We start from the raw sequence: 12,082 nt of genomic DNA, 5'->3' as shown, positions 1-12,082 counted from the left end.
TTAATGCACTGGGCTGAGAATCTGATGAACTGGGTTCAGTTCCCACTGCAGCCCTGGGCACTTGTGACTCTGGGCATTTCAATTAACCCTCTATTGCCCCAGGTACAAAAAGCTTAGATTTTGAGGCCACTAGGGACAGAGAAAGTACCTTCATATAACATATATGTAAACCACTTCGGATGCATCACTGACAGACAGTATATCAAATCCATCACTCTCTGTTATTGATGCCAACAAGGCATTGAGATTAATATTTTGAGGCATTTGAGAAGATGGGCATAGTGGAGAGCTTCTGTGTATGTGTGAAGACTTTATATACCATACTGAAAACTAGAGTATGGGTAAATAGTAATTTTTCTGATATTTCTGGGTTGGGGAGAGGTATGAGTTGGGAACTATTAATGGAAAGGGTTAGGAGACAGGGTACCATTATGAGAATTAGGTTGGGGGAGATATACTTGTTTGCAAATTGTATCATTTTTACTATTATATACCCCCAAAATTTGATTGTGGGTAGAAGCACTTTGAAGAGAAAGTTCAATGTGGTGAGGGTTGGAGCCAAGAGAGTTTGTCATAGTAATTGTTTAGCAAGAGCAGACTGGAAGGTCAGCATTAATTTGAAATTTATGAAGTCAGCATGGACATGAGATTTTAGTCAAAGGCTTTTGGGGACAATAAATGGGTCAAAACTGGGGGTTTATATTTGGGTCAGTACTGACCCATCCCCCTCCCAAACCTTTTGCAGGCTTCTGCCGGGCCTGCTGTGCCAGGACAGGAAGGATCCCTTCCGTCTCTTGCCCCAGCCAACTTTAACAACTTTTATCTCCCTCCCCCCAGTGTGCCTTTTTAATCCGTGGTGGTCCAGTGGTAGACTGGGACAGGAGGGATCCCTTCCACCATCTGTCTCAGCCAATTCTAAGAACTTTTACCTCCCTCCCGCCTGCCCTGTATACCTTTCAAATCCCTGGTGATCCAATGGTGAACCGTGGCTGAAGCGATCTTCGTTCACTCCTGCCTGTGCAAAGCCACTAGCTGATTGGCTGCCATGAGCGAGAACTCACAGCAGCCAATCAGCTAACGTCTCTGCACAGGCGGGAACAAATGGAAGTTGCTCCTGTCTCGGTTCACCGCTGGACCACCAGGAATTCAAAAAGGAGGCGGGAGGGAGGTAAAAGTTCTCAGAGTCACCTGGGACAGGAGGCGGATGGGATCCCTCTTGTCCCAGCCTCCACTGAACTACCAGGACTTATGACAGGCTTGGTGGAGGCCTGACCGGCATCAGGAGGGAGGGGGAACAGGGTACAGAACCTAGCAGGGCAGGGAGGGAGTTGAGTGAAGAGACTGGCAGGGCAGGGTGGGAGGAGGAACATGGTGTAGAGCCTGGCAGGGCAGGAAGGGAGTGGGGCTGGGTGCAGAACCTGACAGGGAAGGACACTGCACTTGAATATTGTCACAGAAAAGCCCCTGTGCCAGTTGATGGCAACCCAAAATAACCTGCTCCTAGGTTTAGGCAGAAAAAAATAAAATCATTTTCTGAACACCTTAAACCTGTGCCACCACCCAGAATAGGGAAGAAAATAAGTACATCTTTGGGCAGGAACAAAGGTAACATCAGGGAGCCGCCAGTGACCTATTTATATTCACCTAGTCCTGTTATTAGGACGGCTAACATAAAATCTGATGGAGCTAATGAGCCTAGTGACAGAGTTCCTGTGGGTGCTGTTGAACAGAATACCCTCAGTAGCAAGTGGGGGACCGGTTTCAGGCAAAACACACCACACCACAGTCGGCAAATTAACCTGGAACAGCCTACATCTGTTCCTCATTACCTTAGCTCCTGGTCTAGTTATTCCAGTCCCTAGCTAGGATGAAAACTTGCATTGTAATCTTGTACTGATATTATGTATGTTTAACCTGTAACCTGTTCTGTGCTGTTTGGGGACAACGGGATAAAAAAAAAAAAAGGAATTAAATAAATAAATAAATAAATAATACACTTTACAAACAAGGGAGAGAAACATCAGAATCATGATTAGACAGGGATCATGGAGCCTTTTATAGCGCTAGCTATTTCAGTACCCACTTCACCGATCCTAATATTGTAATCATTTGTTTCTCCCCCCTCGCTTCCTAATTTTTATTTTAAAGTTTAAAAAAAAAAATTTACAAAAAAAAGGGAGAAGAACGTGATTGACATGAAATATATGGTAAGTTTCTGTGAATGTTTATGGTAAGAGGGTTGGTTGGTTGTTTTTAATGATAGGGAGTGGCGTGTTTGAATGGAGTGGGGTAAAGATGGTTTTAATAGGAAGTTAAGTGGGTGGCGTCTGGTGTAAATGGTGGTTAGTGGAAGCTCTGGGAGTTTTGGGCATTAGAGGATTGGATGACTTCAGTGACGAGAATTGACGTCAGTCATTTGAAGTGGGTATTTCTAGGTTATGTTGAGCATTGGCTGCAACTGGCCTATGGCAGTTGAAAATGGAAGGCGGAGTAATTTTGAGATGAAAGCTAGATGAGTTAGCCTGGGTAATGGGTTTTGTATTTTGTTTCGTTCATTTGTGTAGATGTGGTTTCACATTTTGGGTTTTTTTTGGATAGGCATCCCTACTGTCATTTTCGCTGCCATGGGGGGGGGGGGATCATGGTGCCAGTTCAGTTCATGTGGGGGGAGGGGTCATTGGGGAAGGCCATCAGTTTGGGGGGCTTTTTTCTTTTTTTTTTAAATAATGGGGCAGATTGTGTGTGTATAACACATGCACAACATTTGTGCCATTAAAAAAAGCCCTAACAGAAGTGACAGGAAGTTGCTTCCCCTGTCACTGATGTTAGGGCTCTGCGCATGTGTCAAATGCTCACTGAGTGATTGATCTGTCTGGTTTGCATGCAAATGTTTTACACCTCCATGCAAATCATTTGCATGCAAACTTGGTAGTGCATCGATCGCTGTTCCACAATCGACCAGAGAATCGGCCAACAGCGATCTGGTCTGTATTACCGACTAACTGTAGTGCATCTAGCCCAAAGTAACTTCCACTGCCAGGAGAGATGTAGAATAGAGAGCTGCATGGGAACGGGGATGACGGGAATCCTGCGGGACCTGCAGGGATCCCGCGGGTTCCCCCTTCGGGTCACGGGGATCCCGTGGGGACCCCCCTCGTGGTCCCGCGGGGTCGATGCAACTCGAGCCGCGAGGCTCATCTTCTTTTCTTACCTGCCCTGCAGCAGCACAAATAGCCGACCGGAAGTCTTCCCCGATGTCAGCACGGACGTCAGGGGGGGGGGGGGGCTTAAGCAAAGCCCTCCCTGACTCCGACGTCAATGCTGACATCGGGGAAGATTTCCAGTCAGCTATGTGTGCTGCTGCAGGACAGGCAGGAAATAGAAGATGAGCCTTGCGGCTCCAGCTCCATTGCGGCTCTCAGAGCTCCATTTGGATGAGAAAGTTGCTGATAAGGTTGCTGGCAGATAAGGGCTGGAGACAAATGTGGGAGGCAAACGCAGGACACAGAAGGGGGTCGAACATGGGAGGCAAATGCGGGACAGAAGGAGGTCGAACATGGGAGGCAAACACGGAACACAAAAGGGAGGGAGGGATTGCGTTTTTGGACACAAGGCATGAATTTGGGAGAGAGGATGAAGGAAGGGAGGGAAAGAGATGCTGAGATGGGGGAGGGAGTGTGTTTTTGGACATAAGGCATGAACTTGGGAGAGAGGATGGAGGAAGGGAGGGAAAGAGATGCTGAGGTAGGGGAGGGAATGTGTTTTTAGACACAGAAGGCATGAATTTGGGAGAGAGGAAGGGAGTGAAAGAGATGCTGAGGTGGGGGATGGAATGCGTTTTTGGACACAGAAGGCATGAACTTGGGAGACAGAAAGGGAGGCAAAGAGATGGTTGTGTACACAGGGAATGGAAGAAAGGAGAATTTTTGGTCATAGGGAAGGAGTGAGGTACAGATGAGTGGGAGAAATATTGTGGTGGATAGGGAACAGTGGGACAGATTGAAATGGATGCAAGAGGGAGGAATGTTGGACATAGTGGTGAAGGGAATGGAGGAAGAGATGTGGCATGGTGCGGGAGAGGGGTGATAGAAGGAGAAATGTTGGGCATGGGGCTGGTGGGCAGGGGCGAAAATGAGAAAGGGATAAATGCTGGACCATGGTAGGAGGAACCAATGGACAGCAACAGAAGAATTTACAGAAGATGGGAAAGCGGAAAAAAGAAACTGGGACCAACTTTATGGAAAAATAAGTCTCCAGACAACAAAGATAAAAAACTGAATTTATTGACTAAAATATGTTAGCTTTGGGTAATGTGTATAGCAGATGTCTTTGTATTGTGTTCAAAATAAAAGGAAATGCATTTCTGGTTTTATTTCTACAGTGTTGAAGTACTTGCTGACCCTTGCTGTGACTGGTGGGGATCCCCAAGCACCACCAGCAGAGGACCTCCTCTAGAGATGGCCAGAACTCCCCTCCACCAAGCACAGCAGTCGCTGGCAACATCCATGAGCCACTGAGGTACCAGCATCTGTGACTCAGGGACGCTACTGCTGCCTGCCAAGCTTGGCAAAAGGGACCCCTGGCCAACTACAAAGGAAGTCCTCAGCTGACAGCTTGGGGGTTCTCATCAGCTGAGTATTTATATTTTATATTTACATTAGAGGCTCTGGTAGAAACTCGTTTACAAAGTATATATTTTTCCCAATTAATATTTCCAAATTAATAAAGTGTCTATGCTTATTTGTAAATGGGTCTCTACCAGAGCCTTTAATTCAGTAGCATAATTAAATGAAATAACTATTTCTGAAGTTTCTAGGGACGGGCGAGGACGGAGGGATTCCTCACGGGGACGGGTGGGGACAAAGGGATTCCTCACGGGGACTGGTGGGGGAAGGGGAAAAGAGAGTGATAGATGATGTATATCAAGGTGGGGAAAGAGGAAAGAGTTTGTTAGGAGAGAAAGAATGCTGGGAAAGGGAGAATTCAGGAAGGGGGAGAGAATGTGCCATGGAAGGTTTGAGTACCAGTAAGTGAATGCCAGGAGGATTGGAATCGAAGATAGGGTGTGTTCCATAACTAAAGAGAAAAATAAAAAAAAGGATGTTGGGGAGAGAGAGGGGAAAGATGACGTGAAAAAGGGGGAATTTAAAGAGGGGAAGGTTTGAAGAGAGGGAGATAAAGGAGGGAAGCAAGACAAGAGAGGAAGAAAAGATGAAGAAGGGGGAAAGTGGAGATGAGAAGAAAGGAAGAACTGAGAGAAGGGTGAGGAGAAGAGATGAGTGGGAATGGGCAAAAGTAGATAGAGAAGGAAGAAAGGATAGTGGTATGGAGGAAAGGTGGAGGAGGTGATGCAAGAAAGAGATGAACAATGAGAAAATATCTAAGAGGTAGGGAAAGAAGTGAGTGGGAAAGTAGGGGCAAGAGGGGTGTGAGAGGAGGGGAGGTGGGGAAGTCCCTCTTCCCTGTCACCAATTTGATTGCCCTACTCCTTGCCCCCTCCCAAAAGCAGGCAAACTACTCCTACTTGCTATTTATTCTGTTCTAACATACGTAATTTACAAATACACTGCAATATGGGAACTTTAATTCCTCTGTCGTGAGTCCAAACGGTTCCTTTTCAAAAGCATAATTCAAACCTGATATCCATGTGGCATGGGTGCATTCTTGTTAGTAGAACAAGCAATAGAATTCCCAAGTCAGAAAGGTCACAAAAAGGGCAGTGGGACTAGGGAGCCAAGGTGGAAAATGTGTTAGCATACTTGCTTTAATCAGTCAGGCTAAATTCCACAGTGGCATATTTCCTCTGCAAATTAGTGTTGAAGGATTCTGCCTTTTCCAGGCAGTTACATGTGAAACAAGAAAAGTACATTACATGACATGTTTTATACTTACAGAGGGTAACTTTATAAACCATTTTTTGCTAGTAAAATGCTGATTTATACATGTAAATGGGCTTTTATAAAAATATGAGTGGAACAAGCCAGCACATAATAGGTGTGATCAGGAAAGGGGAGTGTGGCACAGCCTCAGCACCCTAAGGTTGTGAGTTTAAATCCTCACTGCTCCTTATGAACCTGGACAAGTCATTATGGAGTCCATTGCTCCAGGTACAAAATAAGTACCTTCTCGTATAAACCGCAATAGGTAAACCGCTTTGATTGTAACCACAGAAAGGCAGTATATCAAATCCTATCCCCTTTCCTGTTGTTTTACATTTCGCCTTCACTAGAACTTACACACCTGCAGGAAGGAGTTTTGAGGTGCGTCAGTTGAACGGTGAAAGAATTATGTTTTCAATCTACCGATGTGTGAAAAGAAGATAGTCGTTTTCACAGCATTTGGTATCAGTGTTTCAGCAATGCAAGAAAGATGCTGGGATGGGTTTCACAAAATATTTCATTTTACAAAAAGAGTGAAAAAAAAAAAAAGAGGAATGTCTACTGTGCCATCATGCTGGGGTCATAAGAACATAAGAATCGCCTCTGCCGAGTCAGACCACAGGTCCATCATGCCCAGCAGTCCGCTCCCGCGGCGGCTCCCTAGGTCAATGACCTTTAAGTGATCTATTACTCTAAAGCATTTGTACTGTGTAGTACCCCTCTAATTATACCCTTCAATCCCCTTTTCCTTCAGGAATTTGTCCAGTCCCATTTTGAAACCTAACATCGTACTCTGCTTTACTACCTCCTCCGGAAGTGCATTCCAGGTGTCCACCACCCTCTGAGTGAAGAAGAACTTCCTGGCATTTGTTCTGAATCTGTCTCCCTTCAATTTTTCCGAATGCCCTCTAGTTTTTGTTGCCCCTGCCAGTCTGAAGAATCTGTCCCTCTCTACCTTCTCTCTACCTTTCATGATCTTGTAAGTTTCTATCATGTCCCCTCTAAGCCTCCGCTTCTTCAGGGAAAAGAGCCCCAGCCTGTCCAGTCTCTCAGCATAAATAAATAAACTTCTTTCTAGTAAACTGTGGTAAAAAGTGGACTTAGCATGCCTTTGTATGGGTTTTTCTCACGCAATAAGGCCATTTTTACCGCAACTGAAAAATGGTTGAGTTTCTATTTTTTCTATTAATGGCCTTGCACAAATGTTGCCAATCGTATGCGGCTATTAAAAAAGAATCACCATTCAAGCACTTACTGACATCTATTTTGTAGGGCTCACTCAACAAACCTGTACTAACCATTTACTATAGGGTAAATACAGATCCTGTACATAATACAGATTAACACAGGGAAGCCTACCCCTCTGTCTTCAGGCATGACCCCTCCAAGAGAAAAATTAAAAATATTTTGTTGTTTGCAGATAGTGTGCACCATTTGGAACTTACTGCACATGCCACGGTAAGCTCGTTTAAGTTGCAGAATGCGTGTACTACTGCTTACCACAGAAGTAATAGTCTGGGGCTATACACCAGGCTCCTTCCATTCTGATTTGCTGTTGCATGGTGACTATGGTCTAGGCAGTATAAATCAAGAGAAATATGAGGGATACATAATCCATAGATAGTCTTAACAGACATAATAGTTTAAATCCAATTTATATAGTGGTTAAAGCTACAGCCTCAGCACCCTGAGGTTGTGGGTTCAAACTAGAGGTTACCAGATGTCCGGATTTCGCCGGACATGTCCTCCTTTTGAGGACATGTCTGGGGGTTCAGACGGCTTTACAAAACCCGGCACAACGGGGTGGGGATGGGTTGAACTGGGTGTGCCTGGGAGGCGGGTCTAGGGATATGGATTTTCCAAATGATAACCCTAGTTCAAACTCACACTGCTCCTTGTGACCCTGGGCAAGTCACTTAATCCTCCATTGCCCGCCACTTTGAATGTATAACTACAAAAAAGGGGAAAGTGTGGCACAGTGGTTAAAGCTACAGCCTCAGCACCCTGAGGTTGGGGCTCAAACCCACGCTGCTCCTTGTGACCCTGGGCAAGTCACTTAATCACCCCATTGCCCCAGGTACGTTGGTGATGGGATAATCGCGCACCAGATGCCAGCGCGCAGACAATCCAGCGCAGACAATTCGTTGGAAGACAGAAGCGCGCGGAGGAAAAAAATTATTTTTAAAGAGCTCCGACTGAGGGTTTGGGGTGGCAATCCCCCCACTTTATTGGTTAGTGTTTGCACTGCCGTTGCGGGGAGGGGGGGTGAAACCCCCCACATTATAGAGAAAACGGAACTTTTCCCCCAAAAAATCAGTAAAAGTTCCATTTTTGCTATAATGGAGGTTTCCAACCCCCCGAAACCCCCTCCAACAGCAGCTCGAACACTAACCAATAAAGTGGGGGTGGTTTGTCACCCCGAACCCCCCATCGGAGCTCTTTAAAAATTACTTTTTCCCCTGCGCGCTTCTGTCTTGCGCCGAATTGTCGGTGCTGGATTGCCAGCGCGCTGACGTCTTGCGCTCCACTGTCTATAAACCGGTACATTAGATAGATTATGAGCCCACTGAGACAGACAGGGGAAAATGCTTCAGTGCCTGAATAAATTCATGTAAGCCATTCTGAGCTCCCTTGGGAGAGCGGTATAAAAAATTGTTGAATAAATAAACTTAGTAAAAGACCCCATTATGATTTAATTTGCTTACTTCAAGTTTATCTTGCTCTTCTAATTTTGCATTATGTTGATATCTGTGCTGTATTGTTACAATAATTCTAAATTGTCTGTGCCCAGATACGTTTGTTCTGTATTGCTATGGGTACATTGCCTCAGCATGGCAGTAAATAAATATTTATAAATAATAACAAATACTGTATGTATCTACTGTATATATAGATCATAATATGTTTACAATACCTAAACTAAGCATTTTTTTTCATTCTGCTAAGTATGTTAAAGAAACTACTCACTGCCACTTGCAATTTCATTTTGTTCTGTTTAAAAATGAATCTACATTGCTACAACAGCCAAATTAACAGCTGTGGCAAAAGTCAGATTAGATCATTAGAAACTGAGCACTGGTTGCAAGGTTCATAAATATTAAACTGAGTGTGCTCGAGGCGCCAATCCATTACTTTGGGACATGTGTTAGAACACTTGCCTGAATGCATGTCGTTGGAAACCCCTTAACATTCCACCAGCACTATCCCACGGTAAGGTTATATATATGACCCTTCGTCCAAAGCTTTGAAACTAAATTCTGTTCTGTTACAGATAACACAATACAGAGGGATTTGGAATGAAAATATGCATAAAAGAAGATCTGATAATAAATGACAATAAAATATCCTGCAGTGTTGTATGTATTTTTTTTTTTTTTTTTTTTTGCAATAAGAAAATATACAGTCCATTCTCGTTATTCATGGTAGTACAGTTCCTAAAAATTTTCCACGAACTGCAAACATGGGAAAATAGAGGTTAGGTTCACGTGGCACCTCCAAATCGTGAAAAGTGAACAGTGGATCCAATTGGGAAAACAGAGTTAGGTTCCTGCAAGGGACAGCACTTGAGGTACATACTGGTACTTCAAGCATTTTCCTTATCTGTCCCAGTGAGCTTACAATCTATCTGATGTACCTGGGACAGTGAAGGATTAAGTGACTTGCTCAAGGTCACAAGGAGCAGCATAGGGTTTGAACCCACAACCTCAGGGTACTGAGGGTGTAGTTCTAAGCACTATACCACACTCTTGCAGGTCTATGAGCAAGAATTCCCAGGAAAAGCCCTTTCTCAGTGCAGATCAGGATCTTCCTACTTCTAGAAGACCCCACAATAGAAATAACCCATTCAAAATCTAGCATGTTAAAATTACCTATTAGTAATACTTCTCCTTTCATAGCTATATTCTGAATGTCTACTATTAAATCTTGGTCTACTTCTGTCTGTGACAAAGGCCTGTATATCACACCAATGTATATACATTTTCCATTCCCTCTTTCCAGATTGACCTACAGTGCCTCTTCCTTATTCTGTAGACCCTGCAACTGTATGGCTTTAATATGATCTTTAACATATAATCATTTAACAATATCTCGCCAATTACCTAGAAGACCACCACATCCTACACCCTACTCAATCCGGATTCAGAACCAATCACAGTACTGAAACACTTCTGGTTTCCCTACTAGACATAGCCCATCAGCACCTCAGCAAAGGAAATAAGTTACTAATCATCCAACTCGATCTTTCAGCAGCATTCAACTTAGTTGACCATTCCATACTACTCCAGATACTAGATGCCATAGGAATATCAGGTAATGTTCTCAACTGGTTCCAAGGATTCCTCAAAACAAGATCATACAGAGTCAAGTCAAATGATCTTCTATCCGACTCATGGTCAAACCCCTGCGGAGTTCCACAAGGATCCCCTCTATCGCCCATACTTTTCAACCTCTTCATAGCATCCCTAGGCACGGCCCTAGATGCCCTAAACATTACATCCTTCAGCTACGCGGATGATATAACCATCCTCCTCCCCTTCGACATCCAAGACCCCACCTCCAACGGATGCCTGAAAACAACATTAGAAACTGTAGAAAAATGGATGACGAACCACAAGTTAAAACTGAATGCGGAGAAAACCAAATTCCTACTACTAGAGAAGGAACAAAAACCATCCCTAACAGAACTAGATGTAAACACAATCAAATATCCAATACAGAATACTCTCAAAATTCTGGGAACACACCTAGACAGAGGCTGCACAATGCAAACACAAATACACAAAACCATAAAAAAAGCATTCTTCAACATGCGAAACCTAAGAAAAATAAGAAAATTCTTTTCCAAAGAACACTTCAAGATCATTGTACAATCCCTCATACTCAGCTCCTTAGATTACTGCAACAGCCTCTATCTACCTTGCCCAAATACTATGATAAAACAACTACAGACCATTCAGAACACAGCTATCAGACTCATCTACTCGCTCAGCAAATTCGACCACGTCACACCCGCCTATGTAGACTCTCACTGGCTTCCGATAAAAGCAAGAACTCAATTCAAACTCTACTGCTTACTTTTCAAAGTAACCCATGGTATGGCCCCCAATTACCTGAACAACCGTCTTTGCCGCTACCGACTACCCAGATCAAGAAGAACTCAGAATCTTTTCACCTTCCCCCCTCATAATGGTACCCGACGTAAGAAACTTTAAGACAGCCTTCTAGCAACTCAGGCAGCGAAAATTGACCCCACCATCACCAAACTGATGATCAAAACAACAGACATCAAAGTGTTTCGGAAAGAAATCAAAACATTTCTTTTCAAAAAACACGTCCTTACTTAATATTCCCCTCCCCAATCGCACAAGCACTCTCCCCAGCAAATAACACACTAGTCATCCCCTTGAACCTCATTTACGAAAAATATCCAAACTCCTAAATAAGCATCTCCCTTAGGTATCCATTTAACCTTCTCCTAAAAAAGCATCTCCCTTAGGTATCCACTTAACTGATTCCTTCAAAGTTAGGTATCTTTCTTCAGTTGCCTATATTGTTTTCCCCACTGAACCTTGTAACTACTTGAACCCTGTCAAGTTATTCTATCGATAAATCCAGATATCTTATACTTGTATTTCTATACCACAACATGTAATTTACTTAAATCGTTGTAATGTAATTCTCTCGGTAATGTCCTGATCTCTTTTAACTGTAATCCGCTTAGAACCGCAAGGCACAGGCGGAATAGAAATCACAAATGTAATGTAATGTAATATAATGCCACTCCCCCTGTCCCACCCCCTTTTCTTCCTGCCCTGTCTTTCCTGAACAGATTATAACCCAGTATAACTATATCCTCATCACATTAACCCCCATAACTATATCCCCATCTCCATTAACCCCATCTTTGTGATTGCCACTAAATTCCAACTCTGCTTCTTCCATAACAGCCTCTAGATCAGGGATGTCCAACCTTTTGGCTTCCCTGGGCCGCATTGGCCGAAAAAAAAATTTCTGGGGCCGCACAAATGTGCAAACACTGCAGCAAGACAGAGGAGGGAGCCAGCAAGACAGTAAACACCCAGGGACAGCAGAGGAAAACACTGCATCGCCCTCAACCAAGGCCACACAAAATACTTCATGGGGCCGCATGGGGCTACAGGTTGGACATCCCTGCTCTAGATCTAGAACCTCTTTTCCTATAC

The sequence above is a fragment of the Geotrypetes seraphini genome, chromosome 3 (assembly GCF_902459505.1).
Source record: "Geotrypetes seraphini chromosome 3, aGeoSer1.1, whole genome shotgun sequence".
Lineage (NCBI taxonomy): Eukaryota > Metazoa > Chordata > Amphibia > Gymnophiona > Dermophiidae > Geotrypetes > Geotrypetes seraphini.
This window is presented reverse-complemented; position numbering follows the sequence as displayed.